Source organism: Plectropomus leopardus, chromosome 3 (genome assembly GCF_008729295.1).
Source record: "Plectropomus leopardus isolate mb chromosome 3, YSFRI_Pleo_2.0, whole genome shotgun sequence".
Lineage (NCBI taxonomy): Eukaryota > Metazoa > Chordata > Actinopteri > Perciformes > Serranidae > Plectropomus > Plectropomus leopardus.
Window position 1 is genome coordinate 30,834,396 of NC_056465.1, and position 27,966 is coordinate 30,862,361.

The 27,966-nt window shown below is 40.3% G+C and overlaps 1 protein-coding gene across 1 annotated transcript in view; it reads left to right on the forward strand.

Annotated features, from left to right (window-relative positions):
- Positions 1 to 27,966, forward strand: part of dab1a (DAB adaptor protein 1a) — a 294,645-nt gene that overhangs the window by 173,036 nt on the left and 93,643 nt on the right. Inside the window, exon 4 of the mRNA XM_042484070.1 lies at positions 4,171 to 4,224. The gene's annotated coding sequence lies outside the window, so the exon portion shown is untranslated. The remainder of the gene's footprint in view (positions 1 to 4,170; positions 4,225 to 27,966) is intronic.

The window sequence follows — 27,966 nt, forward strand, 5'->3', positions numbered from 1 at the left end:
ATCCTTTTCCCAGTGATTGGTCCGTGGTCAGGATGTTGATAGGGTTGTGATCTAAAGCAGGTTAGCTGTTTAGTGTAAATATAATATTGGATATTTTTCTTTTTATTTTTTTGATTAGTGTACAGGATGGTTCAGTGCAGAGGACAAATTCTGTTTCATTGTATGTGAGTGCTGAGAAATGACAATAAAAAAAGAATAATTATAGATCTGAAATAATAAATTTGTTGGGGCCAGTACAATTTTCCTGAACGTCTGTTTCCCAGTGCTTTGTCTGGTGCCGTCTCGGGTTCGGAGCCTATTATTATTAGTGTTTATGCAGGTCTGTAATTTAGCCATGATAGAAAAATTGTCACAAGCTGTTATTATGTCACAAAGAGTGTATAGATAAAACAATATTAAACCAACCCCCTTTGGAATCATAAATGTTTGTTTTTGTTAACAAATAACAAAATAAACAGCATTACTGTAGAATACTCAAAAATTAAAGCCTTGTAAATAAACCATAGATAACTGTTACAGCACTATGCCGTTTATCTCAGCCAAAAGCAGAAAATGTATGGCTATGTCCTTCCTGACTAATGGTCAGTTTCACTTAATAGGTTCACTGTGACATCATCAGGGTCATTTTCGCAGCTGCGAGTGCAAAACTGTTTTCACTGGCTCAGCAGATACCACCCAGTACTAGTAAATGGTGTATTGCTCCTTTAATTAATTGTATTTACTGTCATAGAAACATTTGTGGGATGAATAAGTGGTATAAAGTGGCATTTAGTAACAGGTTTTGCATTCTCACACATTCACCCATGCATACACACTCTCACACATATATGGTGTATCCATACATACAGTTTCACACACTGGCCCCTCTCATTGGCCCCTGCTAATTTCCTGCGAAGCATCCTCACAGCACACGGCGGCAGATAAGGATAAAGGATAAGAATCTAGACAGCCTTGTACACCATGATTAATTCATTTCATATTCTGCTTGCCCTGAATGAATGTGCAGTTAATATTTAATATTCCTACGCTTTTTCACATGATTGCAACATGATTATGAGAGGGACACATAGTGTGTGTTTGGGAGGCGAGAGAGAGAGCGGCAGTGTGAAAGAAAGAGAGAGAGAGGGTGAAATTACATGTTTTGTAAATTGCGTTGTTAATACTGTTTGTGCTTACCAGTAATGCTAATGTGACGCTTAAGTAATTGAAATTGAAAACAAATCTAGATCGAAAGAGACAATTAAAAAGAGAGAAGAAAGCAGAGATGACTGGCGAGGGGGAGGAGTGCTGTAGGAGGAGAGAGCCAGCCACAGCATTACCATATGTATTTCAGTGTGGGGGGTGAAGTGTGTGCTGACACAGTTTGTTGTTGTGCATCTGAGCAGCACAAGAATAAACACAGAGTGCACCTCTAGCTTTATTTTCATGCTGTATGGAAGGAGAATTCAATTTATGAAGCACAACAATGAGTAAGTATAGAGTGTTTGCAGTATACATTACACTTTCCCCTCTGGAAACAGGCGACATAAAGGGAACACGTATAGTAACGGGGGGAAAGAAAGAGAGAGGAGAGGCAGATTTCATGATTATACAACCCTTGAAATGTTATTATTGTTCATAATTGGAGCCTTTAATAAGCCTGCTGTGAGGTCATGGTGTTTTAATGGTGTGCATTACAATAATTTACCAGATTCATAAAGCAATGAAGTCTCTGGATAAGCTTCCATGATATAACGTTAAAAATATCCCACACACTCACTTTGCTGCCTCCCTCTGAAAGCTTATGTGATAATTACATTTCTGTAAAGATGAATGTTAACATCTCTGCAGATTTACCTAGAGAAGGGTTCTGTGGTTGCAGAGACTGGCGGTGGAGTTTGGGTTTAAACCGGTTTGATATTAAGCCACACACTTGACTCCAGTCCAGTATATTGAATTATAGCAGGTGCTGCTGCTCATGAGTGGAACATAATGATTAGGGGTTTGAATCTATTCAAAATGATTTCCGATTCAAAATTGATTCCCGATTCAAAATATAGGAGGTGTAATTTCAGGATCTACTCCAGTTTGTTTTGCCAGTGGCATATTATGTTATGAAAGCAAAATGTGTATGAAATTATGGAGGTTTTATTATGTACAAGCTTTTTGTTGTCGAAAACCTCCTCCCCAAGTGTTGGGAATCAGAAAGTGAAAAAATAAAAATTGTAATCATTGTTAAAAAAAATGGACACACTTTTCCAAAAAAAAAAAGTCCAATCATTTTTTGCAGTTGTTTGTGTATCCCATTATCTGTGCCATTCTGCAAAGCAGCTCCTATCTGTGATGATGCAGAGGGCCACATCACACTCCTGACACTTCAGAGAGGGGCCCGATTCTCCTGCCTGCTCTTCAACAGTGAACAGGCCCTGTGTGAGGCCCTGCTGCTTGTTAGACTGTCTCCTGATTTACCGTTGTCTCTTATTATAGGGGCTGCCAGAGTTATTCTAATACAGGAGGCGCTACCAATAACACAGAGCGACAGATGGATTAGACCAATCACAGTGCAGTTTGCTCCAGATGACGTATGGCATACGTATACGGATATAAAGCGTGCGATCGTCTTCCGATTGGTGGACAAGACCGAAACAAACCTCTGACCTCTCCGGGGAACCATGGGAAACCAATATGGCGTTTAGCATCGATGCTAATGTACTTTTATCATCGAAATTTGGATAAAATACTGACGGAACACACCCAATATCAGATCTGTCGGTATGTATTAATTGAACAAGGTCGCGTAAAAACACCCAGGCTGGATACTGAGGCTTCAGAAAGAGCTACGATGCATTGGAGACATCCGTCTGAACGGCGCAGCCGGCAGCTTTCAGCGGCGACGACAGTAAGGCGACAAACAGTCTCAAAATTATTCAGACTTTTCTAAATGATAAACATTTAGAGGGTTAAGGATAGACTATTTTTAGTAAATATAGTCTATAATCGACGTTTAGAATTTTTGAATCGATTATGAATCGTTAAAAACGAGAATCGAGATTCTTAGCCAGTTAAAATACAATCAAACTGGTTTTAAACTCGTACACTGGACCAGACTGGCAAAACTTGAAATAACTCAAGTGACCCAGATCTCCTCAGTGTGTCGCGTGTTGCCCAGCAGATCAAAAACAAGCTCATTGGTTGATCCTACTTTGTTTTGTAAAACAAATTTGAAATTATTCACTCGAACTGAAATTCAAAATCTATATAAGTATTTAAGCAATCACAACTTCTCCACATGACACCATATCTGTGTGTGCTTAAGTTGCAACAGAGAATTCCTGCCTTTACACACACACACACACACACACATACACACACACACACCAGACAGTGTCATGTTGTTGCAGTTGTGCTATTGCATAGGTAATAGGAAGTAAGAGCCATAAGGCTGATGGAGAAGTTAATTAGAGGCCAGGCCAGTCATCTCCACCTTCTGACCCATTTCCACCCCTCCCATCATCCCTCTCTACATCTCCCCGTATCTGTCATTCACATCCCCACCACTGCTAATGAGCTTATTCTGAGCCATACATTATGTCTGCAGCTGCACCTTTTTCTCCGTACAGTGCAGCTCGCCTTTTTTTCCTTTCCACCAGAAACAGAGAGATCGTTGCTCGTTCCCACCATGTCTCCAATTAGATGCCCCTCTGTTCATGCTTCTGTCATTTCTCCCTCTTCTCTCTATCCTCTTGTTTCTCTTGTCTGGCAGAGTTGGAAGCACGTTGTAAAACAGGCTGCCTTATCCAAATGGAGACAAGCCCTGCGGTCACTGTACTTTTGTCACATTAGCCTGTTTAGTCTCAGTGTGTGTCTGTGTGCGCGCGTGTGTGTGTGTGTGCTTGTTGCCCTCTCTTTCTGTGTGTGTGTGTGTGTGTGTGTGTGTGTGTGTGTGTTTTGAGGCTGAGTGTGACATTAGCCTCACAGTCACAGGTAATGATCTCATCTCCCCGCTGGTGACTAGAGGCACACAAAGAGAATTACGCACACACACACACACACACACTCACACACTGTGAGAGGGATAGATGGGGAGCAGAGATTGGTATTGTAATGGTACTCTAATGGGCTACCTGACAAGTGCTTTTTCTTAATGATATGCCTCTCTCCCCCCCGTGTCCCCCCACCTCTCTTCTACAGGTGCATTATCCGTCTTTGAGGAGTGATATGGACACCAGGTGTGGTGACGTCCAGGTATGTAATCCAATTCTCGTAGCGCTGTTTGTGTGTTTCACACACGTCATCATTTGAGTAACATTGCCCTGTAATCACACTGTAACCAGCTATCTGTTCTGCGAGGTTCGACCTTTTGCTCACCTGCTGTGAAACCAAATCTATGGCTATGTCTAAAATCACTCACCTGTCTACTCCGCCATTTTATTCGAGGGCCAAATTTGTGTGAATTTAAAGGGACAGTTCACCCTAAAATGAAAAAGGGAACATGCATCTACTCGTGGTTGAGAGGCTCATGACAGCGCAAGATGTAAACGTTAATGACGTCGTCCTCAGCTGAACTTTAGCATTAGCTAGCTCAGTGGTGTGAGGTGAGCTAGCAGTAAATCCACGCTTCTTTCTGCACAGTGATACGGTTGGGGGGGGGGGTGTAGTTTGGTGGAGAGAAAATAGTTCCTACATGATGCCACTTATAACAAAGTCTGTGGATTATCTTGAATAACGGGGTCATGATTTCTGCAAAGAGACAGTGCTGATGAGTTCTTCAAATGTATTTTTTTAGCACTATGAGCACCAGAAGCGGAGTGCTATATAGTTCCATTAAATTTAAGAAAAGGCAGACATCTCTATGGCTGAAATCTGCAACACTCAGCAGTTTACACCAAAACTACCTGGACCGATAAGTCACACAACAGGAAAAAGGAAAAAAATCTTTTTAAAGTAATATATAATGCCTGCAAAAATTCACACAAAAGAATTAATAAAGTAGTGTCTATGACATATTAATGACTTTCAACAACTCCACAGAGCAATATGTTGCATTTTATGGGTGAAGAAATTACCTTTGTGAGACTCTGTATCTGTAAATAATGATACACGATGATGAGTGTCATGAATGTCAATTTACTGCACAGAATAAATTAAATAACTGAGTGTCTGTTATATAGAGTGAATGAGGAAGTGAATTTTGACGCAGCTTAAATCAGCACACATAGCAAATAATGCCAGAGCGAGTAAAACAGATTACAATAAAATCTCACATAAGATACACAGCAGTCATCTTCACACATGACATTAATCACACAAAAACTTGAGTGAGTGCACGGGGAAACAATGCCAAAACAAACCAGGGGGTGCTGAGGCAACACACAGCAACAACAGACAAGTGCTGCTCAAAGTGTTGTTTTGAACCTGTTGAAAATGAATAAACTAACAAACATCACTAAGAGCAGCACCATGTAGGCACAGTTTGTAAAAAGAAATGGCCCCTGCTTTTAAAAATCAATTCTTGGTAAAGTGAAATCATATCTGCAACGTTTTGATTTAGTATTGTGTTGTGAGACTGCCACAGTTCTACAGCCTGCTGATGCTTTTTCAATTTGACAAGCCGAACTTGCTATTAGATTCAACATTTGTTTAGCTTTGAATGCTGCAGCCCATCCACCTGCTATCAGATCTGTCTTTTTTTTCTTTTTTTTCTAAAGCTCGGAGCAGCCTCTCCACCCTACAGACACCCCACAGACACACTATGATGCTCTTATATTCCTGGCTCTCTATTTTTCTATTTATACCCACTGAGATGAGCAATGAGCCCCAGGCAGCCCTCACTCACCAACCGGAGCACACGTAGACACACACCGACACAGACACACACTTTCTCTCTCCAACACACACATACACACACACGCTGTGAGTTAAGGCTGGGGTGGAGGTTAGATGGTTTCATCAACAGTGTGTTTGACCATATGAACTAATGTAATGCAGTTAGCTGTGTTGTCGAGCTTCAGAGAGCACACAGAGGACTGGAGGTCCTGCTGTGTCCTTGCTTTCAGCCTTGTGTTTGGGAATTTTGTGGCACGGCCTTAAAGGGAAAATCCGCTCTAAAATACCGACAGCATCTGTTGTTTTTTGTGATGTTGCTCATTCTTGGTTTGTCAACATGAAAATTTGAGACAAGAAAGTCAAAAGACGCTTGGCAGAGTCACTGAGAGACAAATCCTTAAGCAACACTGTGACAGTAATTGGGGCGATTTTATGAGGCAGTGGGCTTTTCAGTTGGTAGCTCGTATCAAAGCAATGAAGTTAAGGATTTTTTATGCCTCTGCACTGGTGATACACATGGCCGGCACATTATGTTTTTGGGTTGTCTGTTCGTATGTTCAGCTGTCTGTCCATCCCAATCTCATGAACGAGATATCTCAAGAATGCCTTGAGGAATTTTCTTCAAATCTGGTATAAACATTCACTTGGACTCAATGATGAAATTATTAGATTTTGGTGGTCAAAGGTCAAGATCACTGTGATCTCATCTTTCTTATTCTTGTCAAGACATGCTCTAAAGAATGCCTTGAGAGATTTTTTTTAAATTTTGGCACAAACTTTCTCTTAGACTTAAGGATGAAGTGATCAAATTTCAGTAATCAAAAGTCAAGGTCACTGTGACCTTGCATCAGTCTCATTCTTCTGAACACGATCTCCATGTTCAATGATCTCAATAGCACCTTGAATTTCTTAAAATTAGACCAAAACATCCACTTGGACTTAACAATGAACTGATTACAATTTGGTGGTCAAAGGTCACCATGACCTTGTGTCTGACCTTACAAAACATGTTTTTGATTATAACTCTGTAAATCTTAGGCTAATTAGGATATTTCACAGAAATGCCTAAAGTGCTGAAATTTTATATTCAAAAGGTCAAAGGTCAGCTTCATTGTGGCATCATAATATGCTGCAAAAACACATTTCTGGCCATTGTTCAACATCATATCTCAGGACAGTAGGGGAGACATTTGGTCAGAATCTTGGGTGTTGAAACTGTGCTGCTGGGGGACGATGTGTGTGAAGCACCCATGTTTTTACAGACACGGGTGCAAACTGTAAGTGCTACTTGACTGGGGCGTGGTAATTCCAGTTTTAGATGCAAGTTTTATATAAATCCATAAAGCCCATGAAGACTTTTTTCCTGAATCACTGCCAATGAAGCAGTGCACGTGAGAGAGTGCAAGTAAGTCAACACCAATATCTGTTTTAAAGTGGATTTTTAAGCTTCAATTAACCTCAGCAATCAAAAAAAACAATTAGCAGCGAGCCATTAACCTGCTTGTTTTTCTGTGACCTCAACTTAAAGGTGAGTTTATCACATTAAATACATGCATGGCCTGCACTCGTACACCTGTACATGACCAGATATGCAGGCTGGCACGCTCTGAGAGTGAGAGAGAGAGAGAGCTAGAGTACTACAGTGTAACTGAACCAGTTAAAAATGAATGAAGACAACATCCATGAGAAACAGCCCGTCTTGCATTATTTACAATATTGAGAATACAGCTTGACTTGTTCCACCTCCTCTGCCCTCCTTTCCCCTTTCAGTACTACCAGCACCCCCCTCTCCTCTCTCTCTCTCTCTCTCTCTCTCACACACGCACACACACACACACACACACCTTTTCCTCCCCTAACCCCTCTCGATGAGTGAGTCACCAGAGGTTGAGCGAGGTAAGTATCATAACTCTTTGGTTCAGCAGAAAAGAGGGTAGTCAGGAGAAATATAGTTTAGTGCAAATACTCTTATCAGCTCTTCAGCTCACACGATGTATGATTTTTCTGTTTGAGTTTTACACTCTTGATGCATTTCTCTACAGATAAGTGCAGATGTACGGGCTGTCTGCAGCTGTGATTTGTCTCTTGGTGTGTGAGTGTTCGTCTAAACAAGGTTTTTTATAAAGCTCATAGACATTTGAAGAAATGCTGTGGAGTTGTGTGTGCTGTGTGTGTTTCAGAAGCACGTTGTGTTAAACATAATGTGTAATCATGTCTTTTTCACTGTTATGAAATGATAGGGTGCAGAAATAGAGGATGGATAAATGTCTTTTGATTGTAGATGTTCAAAATGAAATTTCATGTATGGCTGTTACATGATTGTGCTCCTGAAGAGTAAGGAAATACCTGGCTGTAGCTTTATTACAGGTCTTGCAATTTAGCATTGTGTCTTATGATGTGTTTTACATGAGTTGTCTTCTAGACGACACAAGACGATCGTTCTCTGCAAGGATCAATTTGGTGTTCTTAGATTTTAGATTTGTTTTATAGGTTGTAAGTTTTTATAGAAAAAGCTAATTAATGTGCGTCGAGAGGCAGTGTTGTGCTTGTTCTAGTTAACAGTTTGAATTTGAAGTTCACGGTTCCAAAACTTGAACTGGTTTACATTTATTACATCAATTTCTATGAATAAAAATTTTGCAAACATCATTGGCTGTAAATTTATTTTTACAGATGTGGCTGACATTTAGTCTTTTCTGATCCCATGAGCACTATTTCTGTGAAAATATTTTTAAAAAAATCCCAAATTCCATTGGAGTCTGTAGAGATTTATCCTTCAAATATCTATATTAACTGGCTTCAGCAGCACTGGCAGCTACATTTTCTGAAGTGCCATTAGCGTTAGAACAGAAGGAAAACCCAGTTTGATGTGGGAAGTGTTGTGTTGGCATGCTGGGTGCTGTAAAATGAGCCTTGTTTACTGTTGTGAGAGTAAATGAAGCTAGCGATTAAGTTCATAAGTTTCAAATGATGATGCATTCTGGTCACCCTTCACCAAAAATATGAGCATGTTCAATGTGTTACTCTGTTGGGGGCATTGACCTCAACAGCTGGTTGCATCAGTTCTCATATTGCATGCCATTTAGTGATTGCAGGCAAGGGCACAATGAAACAATATATAAACTCAGTAACATAGTTAAAAGAGCAGCAATCAAATCTCGAACAGTGGAAATGTTAAAAAAAAAACATGATGTAAATATAGCCTTCATGTTTCCTTTTTTTTTTAACTTAAGGAAACTCATGGCTCTGCATATCCAATGTTTTATTCTGCCGTGACTTTTCATCTCTGCAGCAATATGTGATTAAGCTGCATGCCTTCTGTATGTCATGATTTATTTGTTAATTGCACCAACTTTTCGCACCAACTTTATTGCAGCTTTGGACTTGTGGACTTGAATTTTATGCACAAATTGAAAATGCACATAAAAGCAGGTCAGTGGAAACACACTGTGGTCTTCATTACAGCATGATTTCAAATGCCCATGTTTTATGTGGAAGTCATTTATAGCTCTTAGAAAAGCTGAATCCCCATCAGCTCCACGGGGTGCGGTCTGTCACTCAGCCTGGACTCTGACCACATGTGACACGCAGCGTCTCATCACAGGTTGTTTTGGCACACAAAAAATAAAGAAAGTGTGTTTAAAAAACAACATAAAAAAATTTTAAATTTGTAAGAAACATCTTTAAAAAAGCTTATCAGAGGAATATATACATGAAGACAGTAAATAGCAGAGTTGTAGCTCACTTGGTTAGGGGTAGGGAACTGTTTGGCTAGAGATGAAAAAAGAAAAAAAAACTTTTAGCATCTTAATTTTTAATTATTTTATGTAATATTTACTTATACATGCACCAGATCTTCTTTTATAACATTACATTTTTCGTTCTTGAGTCATTAACTGCACAAAATAAATTTATAGTTAAATAAAACAAAGCTACATGCAAACAAAAACTAGAGAAAAATGTGTAATGTTGCTGCTCACGTTATCACCGCTGCCTCCTGTCACCTCCACTAAGACCCTGTTAATATTCTTCTGCTAATAACCTCCCTTAATTACTTCTCGGACACAAATTATGTTCCTATTATGAAACATTCAAACATTCACAAAATACTAGATTGATTAATGAATTTATGATTGCTTTGTCTGTTTAATTGTTTTTTTTTAACTAAATGAACGATTGTCTGCACATTGTCATATACATTTGTGCAATACCAGAACTTGCTATGACCATTATCATCTATTTAAAACCATTAAATTGGGATCAATACAATCATTATATTACTATTTAACTAACACAAAGGTTGTGTTTTTTGTTTGTAATAATTTGTTTAAAATGTATTTTATCAGGAAAATCCTCTTTGAGTGTCCTGGCCAAAGACAGCAGCACTTTTAAGCAAAGTTGCAGACAAACAACATGTAACAGTTAAAGATAAAAGAATTTCAGAATCACAGCATGAGTGTAGCATATCTTTAAAAGACTTAATTGGAAAAAACAGTATTGTGGTGACGTGTGTGATACTGTTGTGTACTGGATGTCAGGACTGATAGAGCACAGTGATTGCAGACTGGCAGCAGGGCCCACAGCGATGTTCACTCAGAGGTGGGGTGGCATACCCCTTACTTCCCCCCTGTTCTAAGGGGAAATCCCCTGTATGTGTGTGTGTGTGTGTGTGCGCGCACGCGTATATATGTCAGCAGATGCATGAAACGTGTTAATGAAATATGATGAAATATGATGGATCCTCCCAGAGGCAAAAGCCCGCAAAGTTACACACCCTGATGAAAGCATAAACATGTGTGACATTTCAACAGAGCACATCTTTATATCTAACCCCCTGCGGGTTAACATGCACACACATACGCTTATGCACACATACACACCCGCTCACAAGTCAACCTGTCACCTAGATTTAAGTTGTGATCTTGCTCAGCAGTGTCTCCCTCTGTTTCTGTCTCTTTTTCACTTTATTTACATATGAGAATACAATAAGAACGGCCTGTCACATTGTCAGAACTCCTCCGCATGTGTTTGCACATACAGAGTTTTCAGATTCGATATATATTCTCTCTCATAAACCATCTCTCCTTGTCTCCACTTGCTCTTGTACTCTTTCCACATCTGTCAGGCACTGGATATTCTGATACATCAGAGTTATTGAAGATTGGCATGCTTTGATAGCTATGGTTATGCCGTGATGTTTCGTCTTTGGAGGGGGGTCCAGTTTCATCTTTCTGTTCCATCTGCCTCTACCTTCTCTCTGTCGTTACGACACAGTCGCATATCCACACACATCCACCCTGGTGTTCGCAGATAAATAAGTATGGGAGATAGTATGTGAGACAGGTCACTGCGTTCTGTTTTGTGCATTTGGGTCAAAGCTAATCTCATTCCAGTCGAGATGTGTCTAACAAATTCACCTCCAGACGTATTGACGCCTTTTCAGAGGAGACTGTGTCATTTACAGACATCAACATCTGATTACAATGTCATGTGACTACAGTGAGCCATATTGTAATATGGAAGATTGAGATCCTGAGCTTATGGTCATAGTTAAAGCTTTTTTCCTCTGGAGCAACCAACATTTTGCCATAATCATGTCTTTATGTGAGTAAGAGGAGGCACTGGCAGTGAAAATGTTGACTATGATGATAGACTGGTCCTGGGCTTTTCTTCTCCATCCAGCCAATGCGTACTATAACGTATTGATATACATTATAAAAACATTCAGTCAAAAAATAATTTAAAATAAGAAATTCCCTTTTTTTGTCATTGTCTTCAATGTATTTCAAGTATTTCATTAATTTCAGTAGGACTCATGCTAATTGTTGCTGTCCTGCTGCCTGGTGATGATGACCTGCGGGTCGGAGCGTTTGGGTAAGCTTGCTAAAAATATAGCAGGTTTGTGTAAAATATCAGGTGTTTCAGAGCAAGGTGGATATTAAGTGACAAATTAGCATTCTGATTAAGTTATTAAAAATTTACCAAAAAAAATTGTGCAGTACTCCACCTTCTCCACCCTTCTTTCTATCTCTCCAACATGTTCAACAAGTTGTCACATATCGTGCTTTGTTAGTGGACTTTCATATCGTTCCAGGATGCTTCGTCGCACGTCAACTAAAGTTGATGATGTCGTAATCACTGAGAAAGCATCTGTATTTAACAACTTCTGAATGAGAACCGACTGGTCTCTTTTATACAGTAAGCAGCATTATCATCAGTGCTTCAATGCTCAGGGTTTCAGGTTTTTGACCAGAAAATCTGTTTAAAGTTCAAATTATTTAAATCACTCTGACCTCCAGCATCCTACTGTATGGTGTATGTCGACCAGCTGAACAGAATGAGTCTTTAAAGCAAGGATTGCAATTTCACCTAGAACCTAGAATAGTGAACGTGATGGCACACCATTATGTTACATTATGTTACATTATATATGCAAAACATAGGCCTCCACCCTGATGTGTTGTGGAATTGAAAGGATTTAATCCTACTGGATTTACATATTTAACATGACTGAAACATATGGATAAAATAAATACATTAATTCATCTTGGTTACTATGATGTGTAAGCTTTGGCATTGGCTAGACTTAACGCCCACAGCCTGTCTATCTTATGAGATGCAGCTCTTAGCTGGTTACAGGCATTTTGAATATTTTTACTGCCACTGCCTCTTACTCTGGTGAGGACCGAGGGCCAGATGCATAAAACTCTGTGTAGATTCACGGCTAAAACACACAGAAGCAGAAATATGCATATGCATTCTTTTTGTTAGATTTCTAAAGCCGCGTGTACGCCTGATTTCTGTTCTCTAAATCTCGATCATTGTGGCACTGGGCAGAGTCACACCACACAAGTCACATTTTCATATGCACATTTCACCATAAACGGGTGTGGAAATGCCCTTAAATGTCTGTTTTCATATTGATACGTGCCCCTCCACCATTCATTACATCTGTCAGTAGGCTGGTTTCCATTAACCCTTAAATTGTGCAAATTGATATTGTGAAATTAAAATATGCCCAATGGAAATTTACACATTAGTTTTGAAAAAACTTCTGTTTATCACAAAAAAGTTTTTACACTCACACAAGGTGGTATTTCAGGCTAATAAAAAGACATATTTTGCTATGGAAACACTTTTTTCTCTTTTGTAGGTCACATGATGCTATGGCTATGCGCGTGTCAGTAGGAATTGGCTCCCTCAGGCACGATGCATCAGGTGCTACAAGAGGTGTTATTGCATCGCATAACTCTTCAAATGTTAGCAGAATTCACAATTCCTCTGAAATCATGACCTATCACCTCCTCAGAAATCTCTCATAAGTGGCCTATCCACGTATCAGGGGCTTACCTTTCCAATGTCAGTTGCATAACACGCTTACGTCACCTTCGATTTAAAATAATGGCGGCTAGTGCAGTGGCTGCAGCAGAAATAAACCTATTAATATCTCGAAAATCTACTGCCATGCCTCTTGGAATTTTAGAGAAGTTGCATCACATCATTTAATGAAAACGCAGTCATCTCGCAATTGCGTTTTATCGTTTTGCACAAATCAGTAATGGGAACCTGCCTAGTGACAAATACAATCTCACCGGCTGTTTTGCATTGGTGAGGTTCTCAAAAGGTGCCAGAGCAGCGATCATAACGCACGGCTGTAGATATTTGTAGCATTGGAACCACTAATTCATCAAATTTCTGTAAATCATTGTCGTGATAAAATCCGTATCATCATTACTATTAAATGTCAGAAGGACAATCAGTGATTTATTCATATCGCACCTGACCTTACAAAGAGCTCCGTGTTATAACATTAAATGATCCTCAAGAGGAGATTAATGTATATAAAAAATAATGCTGAAATGTATCACTCATAAATAATTTAAGACTAACTTTATAAGTGAGTCTTTGACTGACATTTTAAAAATCGCAGTGTAAAGCTGCAAAAATGAATCAATAACTCAGTGAAACTGAAACTACCTTAAAACATTGTTTTCCGTCACTCAACTTATATGTAATCTTCTTCGTACCATATTACCCGCAGCTATTCCGACTACAACCGTGTGTGTGCCTGCATTGAAGAGTGTGTGAGGTGGGCTCATTTTTTCAGACATTCCTCCTTTATAAATACCTGGTCATATTTCGGAAAAGGCGTATGCATGGTTTTTGTGCTTACAAATCCTTTATTCATCAGGCCTCTGTTGTTATGGGAGCAGATGTTGCTACACCTTTTAAAAAGTTTGAACCCTGACTGTGCTCATCTCATCCCCTACAAATCCTGCCTCATTGTCTTCACTGTTGAGCCATGTGTTTGAACTCTGAGCTGGCATCATTTCTGTTCAGAGATTCCCTCGCCCATATGAACACGTTTTAATCCTCTCTAACATCAATCCGATGTATGTGCAGTTTGGAAATTGTTGGTCAACATATGTTAATGGCACATGGCTTTAGAATCTAATCAGGCTTACTGTATGTCCAATGACTGCCAGAGACCATCCTGCTGTACTGTACAGCCACCACTGTAGCCGCGCAGTGCTGAGCTGTGCTCAGGCAATTAGAGAGCTGCCTTTGTTGCCTTTAACGAGTTTGACCCGTTTTGCTGATAATACGCATAAATTTCCCTTCTTTCTCCTTTTCTCTGTTTTTCTCTCTTGTCTCCCTGTCTGTCTTGATCTTTTTTCACTCTCTCTTCTCTTCCCTTTCTCTGCATATGTGTGTATTAGAGGAAAATCGTAATCCTGTGAAACAATGTTTCGTGTGAACGGTATAAGGTGGCTGACCTTCACGTTTTTCGCCAGATATCATATCCATCTCCCATGGATTACCTTAAAGAGTCTGTTTGTAGGAAAGGACTACGTGTTCATATGCGTGTGTTTATGCAATTACATCTAGTCAGGTGTGTTTCTATGTGACTGCTCTGTGTGTGTGTGTGTGTGTGTGTGTGTGTGTGACACAGGAGTGAGAGGAAAGAGAGAATGCTAGCTGCTGGCTTGCCCACATGAGCATCCAGGAGTTATCTGTTCAGCCAAGCTGAGACAGAGAGAGAGAGAGAGGGGGAGGGAGAGAGAGAGGGAGGGAGAGAGAGGGGGGGATAGATACTGAGGGAGTGGGATTTGGCAAAAAAGGGCAGAGACACTGAGGTGTGGGAGGGAGATAGACAGGAGGGTTCTGCACAGATAGAGAAGGTAAACTACAGCTATACTTAGGTAGGAAAACAGAGCGGGGAAGGAAAAGATGATGGGAGGACAGTTAGTGGGGAGGTGGTGTGGTAGAGGAAGAAAGAAGGAGCTGAGGTTATGGAGAGACACAAGGTAGATGAAATGGACCATAGGAGCAGATTTACAAAGGGGTGATATGGATATGTCCCAACCAACTTTCAAAAAAAGCTCAAATAACCCTGTATAGGTTAGATTTGTAAGTTTCATTTGCGTCATTGACGATTCAAAGTGTCATGGTATGAGCTGACGTAGTCATTGGGAGGAGGGAATGGTGGGGCACCAAGACAAGATGCCTGCTAAATTGCTGACTGTTCTTCAAAACTGTTGATTTTTAAGGATTCATTGCTGTATTTCCAGCTGCTTTTAGGCACCAAATTGGGATTTTTTTCAGGGATCTGTCGCTCTTTATCTGGCGACTCTTTAGCCCCCAAACACAGATGTTCTTCAGTGATTCACTGCAATGTTTCCATCATAGATAGAGCCACAAAAAATGTTTTTAATGTTTTTTATGGATATATTTTAATTTTTGTTGGAGCCAAGAAAAGCAGTTGTTTGTTTTGACAAGATATTGCCGGGTGTCCTGTTAGGATAGTGCAATGAAAAGGGATTGATTTTTTCAAGACAATGCTGCATTTCCACCCAGAACAGTGATTTTTTACAAAGATTTTGATGTCTTTCAGCTGCTTTTTGCCATGATCTTTTGCTAACCATAACCAAGTGGCTTTTGTGCCTAAACCTAACCACACCTTGACCACATTGTTTCTAAAATGTTAAGTTAATCTGTATCTCTTACATAATAATTTACAGCAGCACCAACATTTATTCTTGGGGGGGGGGGGCTGCTGGGAGTGCAGGTGAAATTATGTAATGCAAACCACAAAAAACAGTTAGAATTTTAAGAGTCTGAGGGTTTATCAGATATAAAAATATGTCTCAGCTATGTAGTGGATAATATATGAGGATTTAACTAAAGTTATCATGGGGACATGGATTTTACAAAGTAATATCCCAGAAATGTGCATATAAGAAGGTTTAATTGGTCGTTTTCAATGTGTTACTTTATGGTGTTGCATTGTGTCTCAGCAGAAGATGATCCAGATTTGCTGGACAACAATTTCTCGTTTTTGCTGGAGTCCTGTCAGCGGGCCGACGCAGTAGCCTCATTTAAATGAATGAGGGAGTGTCAGTTTTTGTATGTGATGCTGTTATCAGTCCAAATACGGTTTAGGTTATTTGTTTGTAGATATAATCATTATAATCCAAGAGGATGTCTTCTTGGTGACTTGTCAAACATAGTGCTCTTCATTTTCTAATTTTAAAGTCTGAAATAATAAGCCTTTTTTGGGTAATAGTTAGCACATGCTGTTCGATAAATCAAATATTTGATTTATCCGCCTCCTTGAAACATCCCACCCCACCCTTGTGTCACTACTAACCTTGAAACCAAACCTATGCTCAGATGTGAAAGAAAGGGTTTAGTTGGAAGACTGCTGAGCGTCTTCCAGTCTTTGCACAGATCAGAGGAATTGTGTCTGCGCCGAGGCTCCCAAACCCCCGACTGCAGCACGCCACATCTGGAGAGGAGGATGATCTGAGGCGAGGAAGCAGAGGAGGAAGGGAGAAGAGGTGGTGCAGGGGCAGAGAGGTGAAAGGAGGTGTGGATTAGAGGGGCCAAGCTGCACAAGGTTGAGGCTTAAGAAGAATGGAGGAAAGGCGTGAAAAAGGAAAATGCTGCGGTTTGCTGAAGTCAGCATAGTTGCATCATACTTTTGCATTCAAGTTTTCTTTTGTCAGTCTTATTCTAATGGATAACTGTGAGGAAGCTGTATTTTCTGTCATCCGGCCTAAAATATGTATAAAAATATATATTTAAACATTTTTTTTCATAGTTCTGAAAACTTACAGTAAGTGTGCTCCCACTCTTGAAGAGAGTGATGAGTTTGCCAAGTCCATGACTCACACAGACACAATTTAGGCTGCATGACTTAAGTGTGGGTGGTTAACTAATCAATAGTCTACGGTGAATGACTGGGTGAAGGCTGCTGCATGATGACTGCTTGCGTGCATCTGTGACTCAATGAGTGTTTTCTTTGTCAGCATTACATGTGTGTGTGATGACGGTGAACTTTTAACTGTACACTCATCCATTAAAATCCTCTAAGCAAACACACTTTCTGTCCTAACAGTGATGCACAATTCTCACTGTAAAATCTGCCAAGTTGATTTTACTTTAAAAAAAAAATTCCAGCAAACCTATTGCCTTAAAAAAAGTAAGTACATATAACTGATAGTCTTAGTCTTGATCTTAAGTTTACTTAAGATTTAGTTTGTGAAGTTGTTGCAGCTTTGAAATAACAAGTTTGATTAAATCAATCTTTCTAAGTTTTAGCAACTTCAGTAAAATAAGTTTACCGTGCTTAATATCTGAATTCTGCTGGTTGCAAACTAGTCCGTCATCTTCATATTTTTAGAAAACATGTTAACAAAACAAAAATTTTTTGTTTTTCCTTACTTCATCATTGGGGAAATCCTCTTTGCCGTGATCAAATTAAGTCAGAATAAATTGGTTTTACTGAAGCTAACACTTTGAAAGAACCAAATACACCTCATTTAGCAACTTCACAAAATTAAGTAAATACAGCTTTTCAGGTTCCTCTGTTGATAGTTGCTAAGCTCTGAGTAAAATGGAAAACCATCCCACTTCTCGACAATGGCGTGAACAATAATACCACTTGAAGACACTGGGTGGGGATAGAATTGAATAGTTGCAAACTTATCGCTTACCACATTAAGTTTACTTAAAATTTAGTTATATTTACCACATTTTCTGAAGTTGTTGTGACCTTAAAATGACACGTTTAATTAAATCAATCTTTCTAAGTTAACCAGTCAAGCATTATACTGACCTGTTTATCTGAAATCTGCAAACCTCACTTCATCTCTGGTAAAATCCTCATTGTCATCATCAAATTTCAGACTAACTTGGTTTACTCTAGTTTCTAACACTTACTGCCACATCACACCAAGCGGACCATCGGCCATATGCCTATGTTGAGCCGACAGCGAGCGCCCGTGGCTCTCTTGTCTTTTTCCCGTCGACTCGGTATGTTGAATCAGCGACAGCAGCCGTGGGTCCCGTTGGTGAATGAAATCACTCTGACTGGTCGTTTAGCTCGGTGCACAAGAAGACAAAAGGAATGGAGGAAGTAAACAGACAGCTAAAGTTAAGATGGGGTTCGTTCAAAACAAACTTGTAATATGAGGTAAAATTGTTTTTCCTTTAACTATTGAGCTCTAAATAGAAACATTTCTTGATGGTTTGAGTTGTTGTTTACTGGCGCACGGTAAATATACTTTGTTCTTTTAATATTGGCTTGAGTTGTTTATGTGCCAGCGAACTAGCATCATGGCGGCCTTCCGATTTGAATGCCGATTACAGATGACTGGATCGGTATCTCCTCTCACGCAGGCGCTCATACGTGCTTGTTGGTTGTCGGTTTGGTGTGTTCCTGTGCAGCTTTTTGGCTGAGACACTGCGATGCAGCAGAGGGCTTTCTTTACTGCTATAGTGCTCTGATTTTGGCTTTGTGTGTCACGATCTTTAGAAAGAACAAAGTAATTTCACTTTGTATTTTTAAGTTGCAACAACTTAACAAAATCAGGTGAATACAGCTAAATTTCAAGTAAACGAATCACTTTATATAAAGTAAACATAAATAAAGATTTATAGTTATGTTTACTTTACTTGGTTTCAAAATGTATTTTAGGAAAGATCAACTTGTTTTTCAATGCTGACGATTCTTTCGCAACTTTTAATTTCAAATCCGCCCCATCAGACCCTCCTTCTTTCTTCTCCTTTCATCTTTCCCCGCACATTATAATTGTGTTAATATACATTTTTCTAAATCCTTCACCATCACGCAGTGCTTGTCTTCTCCTCAACACCCCCCTCCACTCCCACTCCTTGAAAGCTGGAAATCAGGACAGTTCAGCAGCGGAGGGGTTAAGCTGAACCCGGCCTTGTGATTGGCTGCCGGCCGGCGGTCTGAACCAGCCTACAGAAAGAGGTAACCAGGCAACCTCAGAGAGGGAGAGAGGGAGAGGAAAGAAGAGGGGGCAGAGGAGCGAGGAGGAGAGAGAGAGAGAAAAAAACGCGCTGAAAGAAGCCTGACATAGTTTTGTGGGGATTGTGGAAAAAGATGTAACGAAGCTTGCAAGCGCTCTCCCCGGGATGGAAAACTGGATTACTCTCCCTGCTGAAACACACTGTGGATGTCTGAATAAAACCAGGAGGAGATACACGGGACTGAATGGATTCTAAAGCCTTTTCACAAAATGGGAACTAACTGTGCTCATTTTCGCTGTAGTGCAAAGGTAAGTGCGCCAGTGCAAAACAGCCGGAACGGATGCAGCACGAGTGGCACATCTCGTCCCGGGGTCCCGCACACAGGGGGGGTCCAAAAAGTGTGTACTTTGACATCGGTGTGTGGTAGTTAGAGCCTGTGGATTCAGTCACTGCATTGAATTGCCTATTGCTGCTGCTGCTGCTGCTGTTGGTGGTGGTGCATCGGGATTTTAGTGTGCGCGCGTGTGTGCATTGGGCGGTTGAGGGGGGAGTGACCCCCTCACTAGTGGACAGGGGATGTGTATGTGTGTGTGTGTGTGTGTGTGTGTGCGCGCGCGCACGCTTGTGTGTGATGTTAGGCGGGAGGTTTGCTGCATTTGGCATCTGTCTCCCCAGCGTGTTACAGTGCGCTCTTCTATTGGGGACTCAGCAGCAGATTGTGCGTAATTGTGCAAATTTTGTGCAAAGTGAAGTTTTCACTTATTTACCCATCAGATATACCTTTACTGTTTAACATGCACTTGTTTGGTGTATGCGTGTTTGCTTCCCCCCATTAAAAAATGTAAGGGACTGGGGAAGCCTGTCTTTGGCTGTCGATGCTGACTTTATAGTAACCTTTCTTCCGCATATCTATTAAATAGTATGTTGCAATGCACGTGCACTAAGCCGAATGATCTTATTTTATTTCTGTAAGTGTATGAGCACCTTTTAATCACTTTATTTTGTGTTATTTTATAGACTGATGCCTTTAACGGTTAAATTCATGTGCCTGGTGCGTGGGGTTTGGTCCACTTTGCCTCGCGGTGGGAGTGAAGTGAAATGAAGTGAAACGCGGAGGTTACACCGATGTTGAAGTGTAGAAATGTAGTCAATGGTGTGTAGGCGAAAGCTGGTTCACAGTCACTGGGTTTGGGTTGATGGAGAAAGAGAGAGAGAAGAGAAGCGACAGAAGGGAAGGGGAGCTGAATGGGCGACCCGGTCAGTTTGCTTTGGGGGGGCCCGGGCTCCGCTGCAGCTAAAAGCCGCATTAATCATGAAGCTGGTGTGCTCTGCAGACCCTCACTCTCTCCTCTCCTCTCTCTCCTGCTGTCTGCACACAACCTGCATCAGCTTTATGTGTGTAGCAGCTGTGTTAGTAGCTCATGTGTGTGAAGAGGTTTTATCCTTTCTGGGTTTAAAATGTGACTGGATTTGCAATAAAATCACAACTCAGAGCACCGTAAAATCTGAGAAGTTGATCTTACTCAAAATAATATTGGGAACAGATTTCCTTGAAAAAGGAAAGCTAATATAACTATAAATCTCGATTTATGTTATTTAGTTTACTTGAAATTTTTGTGATATTTACTGAATTTTGTAAAGTTGTAGCAACTTAAAAATGACAATTGAAGTTACCTTATTATTTCTAAGTGTTAGCAACTTCACTAAACCAAGTTACACTGACTTAACTTGATCATGGCAAAGAAGATTTTGCCAGTGATTACTAGTTTGCAACCAGCAGAATACAAATACAAAGCACTGTAAACTTGGTTTTAAAACTTAGAAAGATTAGTTATATTAAAGTTGTCATTTTTAAGTTGCAACAACTTCAAAAAAGTTAATATAACTAAATGAAGTGGATGTAAAATTGGTGTCACTCACAAGCCTGCAAGGTGCAACCCTATCTCCAACATTCGTCAACTTGCACAAAACAATCTAGACTGTTAAATAGCGCTACAGGCAAGAAGAAAGATATGTATTTCATCTTTCTAGGATAGCTCGGTTGATAGAGCGGAAGACTGTACTGGGAGAAAAAGTATGAAAAATCAGAAAATGTGGTTGTCACAGGAATCCCTGGGGGTATTAGCTCAGTCTATGGTGACTTGGTTTGTGAGTGGGAGGGTCATAAGTTCAAGTCACCATATGGACCAAACATGGAGTGTGGACTAGTATCTGGAGATGTGCCATCTTCACCTCTGGATGGGCTGGACAGGTGCCATCTCTTTATTAATGCATGTGTATAGATCCTGTTTGCATGTCTATATTTTGTGGGGGAAAAGGCATCAGAGTGAAAAAAATGAACTTCTAATTATTGGGGTGTGATAAAGAAATGCTTTATTTCAATTTATATGTCTATGTATATATTGTACTGCTTGTCAAACAGAAACACTGTATCTCTTCCTCCGTGTTTGGCCCATACAGGGACTTGAACTGGTGACCTTTCCTTGAATACTCCACCATATTTCTCTGATGGTTGTTCTTAATTACTCAGCAGATTTGGGTTTAATTTGTAAAACATTGACATCACAAAATATGATGCATCTCCACAGTTTTAACTACTACCCAAAGAATACCCACTAGATCACTTACAACTGAAGAATATTTCTTATTCAGTACAAACAGGGGACCACCCTTCATAACAAGTACTTGTAAGTACATTTCACAGCTGTCACATATTTACTTTTAGCTGTGAAGGTAGACATTTGAATGCAGGGCATTTTATTTTTACTTCGTAAATTGCATTGTAGTGCTGCTGCTTTAACCAAGGTTAAGGATTTGAATGCTTTCTCCACTGCTGCCAAACAGACCTCTTACTTCTGCCTGTATGGGCCCAGCAGGCGACTCCAGGGCGTCATAGTAACCCACAGAGTATTGTGTTGAAACTCTCAAAGAAAACCCTGTTGAAGGCTCTCTTTCTCCCTCTTTCAATTCTCAACTCCATCTGCTCTGTCTACAGCCTCAGCTTCCTTTTTTTTCATACCCATTCTCTGTTACTTTCCCGTACCCAGCCTGCCTCTTGGAATTTATGTTTTCCAGTGCAGTGTAGTAGGTCTTGTTTCTGTGCACTGTATAACACTTGACAATGCTGTTTGAATGGATGTTGGACTAAATCTTTAACAAAAAAGAGCTCTTTTAGGCTGTGTAGTCTTGACACTGGGAAATCATCTGAACCTCGAGATTACTGTTCCGGTTCTTAAAGCTTTTAACAGCTTTTGCAAAAGTAAGCTTTTAACTGTGAATTTGTTTCTGAGTTGGAGGCATGGTGTACCTCTGATATCTGGAAAGCCTTCAGAAGAGTTTTGTGCTGCACACAAACTCACCTGACACCATGTAAATGTCTGCATCAAGTGGCAAGTAGTAAAAAATAACCTGAAAAGAATCACAGAGAGTTCAAGGTGTTTGTTTAACTGCGCTCTGTGTAAATTTTAAAAGTAAGGGCAACCGTTGATCACATTGAAGTGTCTTGGCCTTTGGGAGAACAGAGCCTCTGAAAACCAGTGGACCGGACCCCAACAGGGTCCAGATCCAACTTCCAAGCAAGGTCCAAATTAACTTTCATTGGATCCAACAGAACTGAGAAACAATGTGTTTCATCAGCCATGAATAATGTAGTCTGGGTTACCGGATATAGACTGTAGGAATAAGCCTTCCCGTGGCCAAATATTTTGGCCAGCATTGTCCCTCCCTTCTTTGCACTACTAATTTGCAAGGGCACCATCACTTCATCCTGGGCGTAGTGCCTCGTGAGCGCCGCCCAAGATGATGGTGATTGGTTTAGAGACAAACAGCCCAGAACTTTTTTCTCCCTATAGACCGAATCACGTTTATTTACAGTAAATTATGGCTAGAAAATCTTTGCATCATGTATATTCAAATAGCACTCAGCAAAGACTGCCTCAGTTAGTTCGTTTTGAGCCATCTGAAGAAGGCCCACCAAAAAAATCAGTATCCGTTTAAATTTATGCAATATTTATGAAAACTTTGACTGCTTTACCTTGCCTTCAAACAGCGATTTCTGATGGGCAGCTTAAACCATATCACAGCCCCCAGTTTCTTTAGACAAAAACAGTAATTGTATTTAGCAAAACACTGGACTTTATGGTCCACTGCTGCCTTGATTGGTTAGGTTGTAAAGTAAAGCGGAAAGTAATATTCAAATATGGCATACACTTACAGTGCTATGGATTTTTTTAGGTGGCTTAATTTTTTTTTTGTTGTGGCCCCATCCACAGCAGTACTCTTCCCTAATTCTGTGTTTTATATGTGTTTTTATCAAAGTCGACAGCAAAGCAACAGAGTACATAAAATAAGCACCACAGCGTTTGACTGTATAATTTGAAATGTTAAAGCTAAGAGCTGAAAATGACAACAGAAATCAACAACTTTGCTGATTTTTAAATTCTCCGCAATTTTAATCAATTTCCAATTTTCTAGCAGGAGGTGATTGTTGTTGTTAGTGTGGTGTCATAGTGATTTGGTCGATAGCAGAATGATAACAGGTGCTTCCAGACCTTTCTTAAGTGCTGACAGAGCTGTGGACATTGGTCTGACTACATGACAGTACGATGACAACCAAAAAGTTAACATAACCACACGGTCTCCCATAGAGTTGTAGTGTGATCTTATTCACATTGCTGCCTACTTTGCAGTGGCACCCTAGTGACACTTGTTGCTATGGCTACAGTTCAATGCCACAATAAATTGACGGACTATTCAAGTTACCTCCTCGACTCCACACAGTGGCATGTCTTTATCAACTGTGATGTTAACAATATAGAAGCAGCTGCAGTGGAAACATAGCGAACAGTCTTTTTTCTTCTCACATCTAACTTAAAAACAACAGCACAACTCTACATTCACATTCATTTTCCTTTGGACCATTTTAGACCTAGATTTACTCACTTTTGGACTCATTTTGTACTGCGTTTGGTTTTCATAGACCATTAGGTAGATGTCTATGGTATTTTTTAGGTCAGCTACAACGTTTCTTAACAGTGAAACCTCACATTAGGTAGTAAATCCAATTCACTCTTGACTTTTTGTTCAGTTGACTTGCTTCAGGTCATCTTTGTCTTGGTCTATAGTCTTTGGATACACCCCAAAGACTACAGTCAACTAGCATGTAGGTTCTACGCCTGTATGAAAGGAAATAACTCTACATACCAGCAGGTGGCAGTGGTCTGAATTCATCATTCAAAAAGGAAAACCAGAAGACCAACAGGACGGATGCAAGACGCTAGTTAGCCATTTAGCACTTAAACACAACCTGATGTTAAATGAACTGATTTTTATTGTGCTCTAGCTAACAATTACACAATTGGGGCAGCTGTGGCTCAGAGGTAGAGCGGGTCGTCCTCTAATTGCAAGATCAGCATTTCGATCCCCGGCTTCTCTGGGCAACATGTCGAAGTATCCTTGGGCAAGATAATGAACCCCGATTTGCTCCCGATGCCGCGTCATTGGAGTGTGAGTACTTGTGAATAATTACTAAGTAGCAGGTGGCACCTTGTACAGTAGCCTCGGTCAGTGTGTGAATGTGTGTGTGTATGAGTGAATGTGACAAGGTAGTGTGAAAGCACTTAGAGTGGTCAATAAGACTAGAAAAGCGCTATACAAGTACGGTCCATTTACCATTTACAGTACGAACCATTTCTGCTGAAGAGGTCAGTGTCTAAAAAAAATAATCTTACTGAATACAAAATGTTTATTTCGATCCCTCTCCCTCTTGGCTTTATTCCTTTTTTTTTTTTTTGGCTTTCTTCACTTCTGATTCTCATCGTGTGCACTGACCAGGGCTACCAACCAGACTGTTTTTATTCACCAAAAGGCTCCAACATCTCCTCATCATGTTGAATTGGCTGAAAAAAAAGCGAATGATGGCTGAGAAGTGCCAGTGGTGCGGGACATTGCAAAAACTAGGGCAGACACTTACAGACGGTCCAACACTGACCACTGACTGACCGTCGGCTTGGTCTGTCAGTGTTCTTACACATAGCTTCACAATCCTGTTCTTCCCATCAGCAGGAAAATATTAATGCATCAAAAACATTGCAGTCATTGTTTTGGGCACATCCAAAATAAAATCTGTGCTCGTTTCTCAGGCCTTATACGTACGTATATGCACCCTTTGCTCCACTCACCTCTGTAAATTCAGTCCAGTGCACTGGGTATCCCAGCACAGCTCTGACTCATGATTGAACCAGGGTAATCCTCTCCTCAGCATGAACCACAGATGTTGCAAAACCCTCTACCCTTCTTAAATGTGTGCCAAAGGTAAAATTCTTACGTAATGACAACTGTGATAAAAGAACAGAAAAGAAGAGATCCATCTGAAATGTATTCCTGCTCTACTGAGGCATTTTAAACAGGCTGTAACATGTTAAATATTGGTATTTTTCAGTAGGGGTTCCACTGTTACAGCGAAAAGGAAGAGGGAGAATTGACTGACTCCTGGCTGGCTGCCCTTCCCATTGATCCACATCCTGTGTGTCTGTGTGTGTGTGTGTGTGTGTGTGTGTGTGTGTGACATTCTCTCAGATATAATTGGCATCGAGAATATCTTTACAGCCTACTGGGAGTATCTGTGTATATATGTACCTTATTTCCTGGCTTTTATTCACTGTGAGGCAAATGGGTTGTGTGTTTGTGATATCGTGCAAATCAGCATCCATCACACAGAGACACACACAAACTGTAAGACAACGCAAGTACACAGACCCTTTATTACCACCAATCACGATAACTTCTTGAATACCAGTAGACACACTAAAGCATGTTACATGTGCGCACACACACACACACACACACACACACACACGCAAAGGAGGGGCTATGAGAGAGTAGAGCTGCACATCCAGAGGTGCAGATTGAGCTGCCAGCTAATCTGCCTCTGCAGTCCGTAATCTGTAATCTTCTTAAAAACACTCGCAATCTGTCCGCACCACTGGGATTAGCATCTGCAGACACAACAACAGCACACACACACACAAGCGCACACACACAAACATGCACGCTTTTTTTCTGCCCCTACATTTGATCGCAAAAAGACTGCTGCGTGGGTTTGGCATGCTCTGCTTTTGCAGGCCTCATCTTTAGACAGAACTGTGACTGTGAAATGGAATTAGTAGATAAACAGAAGCAAATGCTGCACAGTTCACGAGTTTGCAGACGATCTTACCTACAGTGTTAAGTCTGGGTTATGTAATGTTTATGAATCACTGTGACAGAATTGTATAGTTGTGTTTAGTGTGTGTCGGGATGGAAGTTGGTAAGATTTTATTGATACTAATGCCATTATTGGTTCTGCTTACTGGTCCAGTTCTTTATCAGTTCCCCCTATTGATTCCTGATCTATTTTTAACAGTTTTGTATTCTTTGAGTCTGAATGCAGTGTAGATGAAATGAGACAGGGTTCCCACAGTCATGAAAAACCTGGAAAAGTCATAGAATTTTCCAGTCCTGGAAAAGTCATGGAATCAGTCAGAGTCTTAGAATTTTAGAAAGTTTTGGAAAGTTATGGAATTTTCTTGTCTATAATAAGATTATAGCAATGATACTTTGTCGATAACCTTCCCTTGGTTTTCCGTTGCTGGTTTTGAAGTTGTATGTATATAGCTGTAACATGATGATGTGTGACAATGTTTGTTTACCATCACCTAAGTTTCATATCTCCCTTCCTTATTCTGGCTAGCTGTACTGTCTAAAAATCATTGAATCTGATATGTTTTTAAAATGGGTTAGAGGGCTAGAGGGCGAAGAAAAAAGTTTTTATTATGGGTCCTTGAAAAGTCATGGAAAAGTTTGGAAATTTTGTCCATTAAAATTGATGGGGACCCTGATGAGAGAATATTTCTACAGCATTTGTCTTCATTTATGTTTTCTAAGTCCAAAAAAAAAAAAAAAGATATAACGAGGTTTTTAGCTTTTAGCTTCAGGAACTGAAGCCCATATTGCGTAGAGAGATGTTTCAGCACATTGCTGGTGTTTCCACCCGTACTTGAAATGATCGCTTTACTGACATTTCAAGCAGCACTGTTGTCATCTTTCTTTGTGAAGTGAAGCCACGCTTTGGGCCATTTCCTTGTCTCCTCCATGACTCCTTGTTGTTGCATGATTCCAGCAGCAAAGATGCATGAGTTGGACGTCATTGTTTTGCAATGCACAAGCTTCAGAAAAACATGCCAACATCGATAAAAAGAACTGATGAGCTCAGAGGCTTACAATTCCAACGGATCAGACATTTTGGAACCACTTCTCGACTCCAATTCCTAGTAGCGCTTTTCCACCAAATTAGCCTCGGTTCTTGGAAGCTTGGTGCTTTTTAGCCAACCAGCCCACATTTCCAGCAGTTTTGATCAGAACCAATGTAATCACAGATGTGTCATCAATGGAGGCTGTTGCATGATGCACGAACAGTTGTAACAAGATGTCAGATCTCATTGATTAGGCCACCTGCAAACTTTTGTTCAGTTACTACCGATATTTGTTTTTTACTTAACATCTCTATAAAGAACCCTAGGAATGAGTCCTAAAACCATGAAATCAGTGATTGTTTCTGCTCTTAGGTTCCTTCGTCTTGAAGTCAATGGGTCTTATAAATGGGTTTTTGGTTAGAGGCCTCAAATAAGGCCTGTGGTTAACACAAGCCGAGGAGACCTTAATTTTGTGTTATATGATAAAATACATCAGTAAATACCCCACTTGTGAACTTTGATGCTTTATGTGTCTTATAAAAGGCGGTTGTTAATTAGTGGCTAAATGAGACCGCAAAACATCATCACCCCACAGCTTTACCCTTGTTGTGGTGCCAATGTGACCGAAGTGTAGTTTGTTTATAGCTCA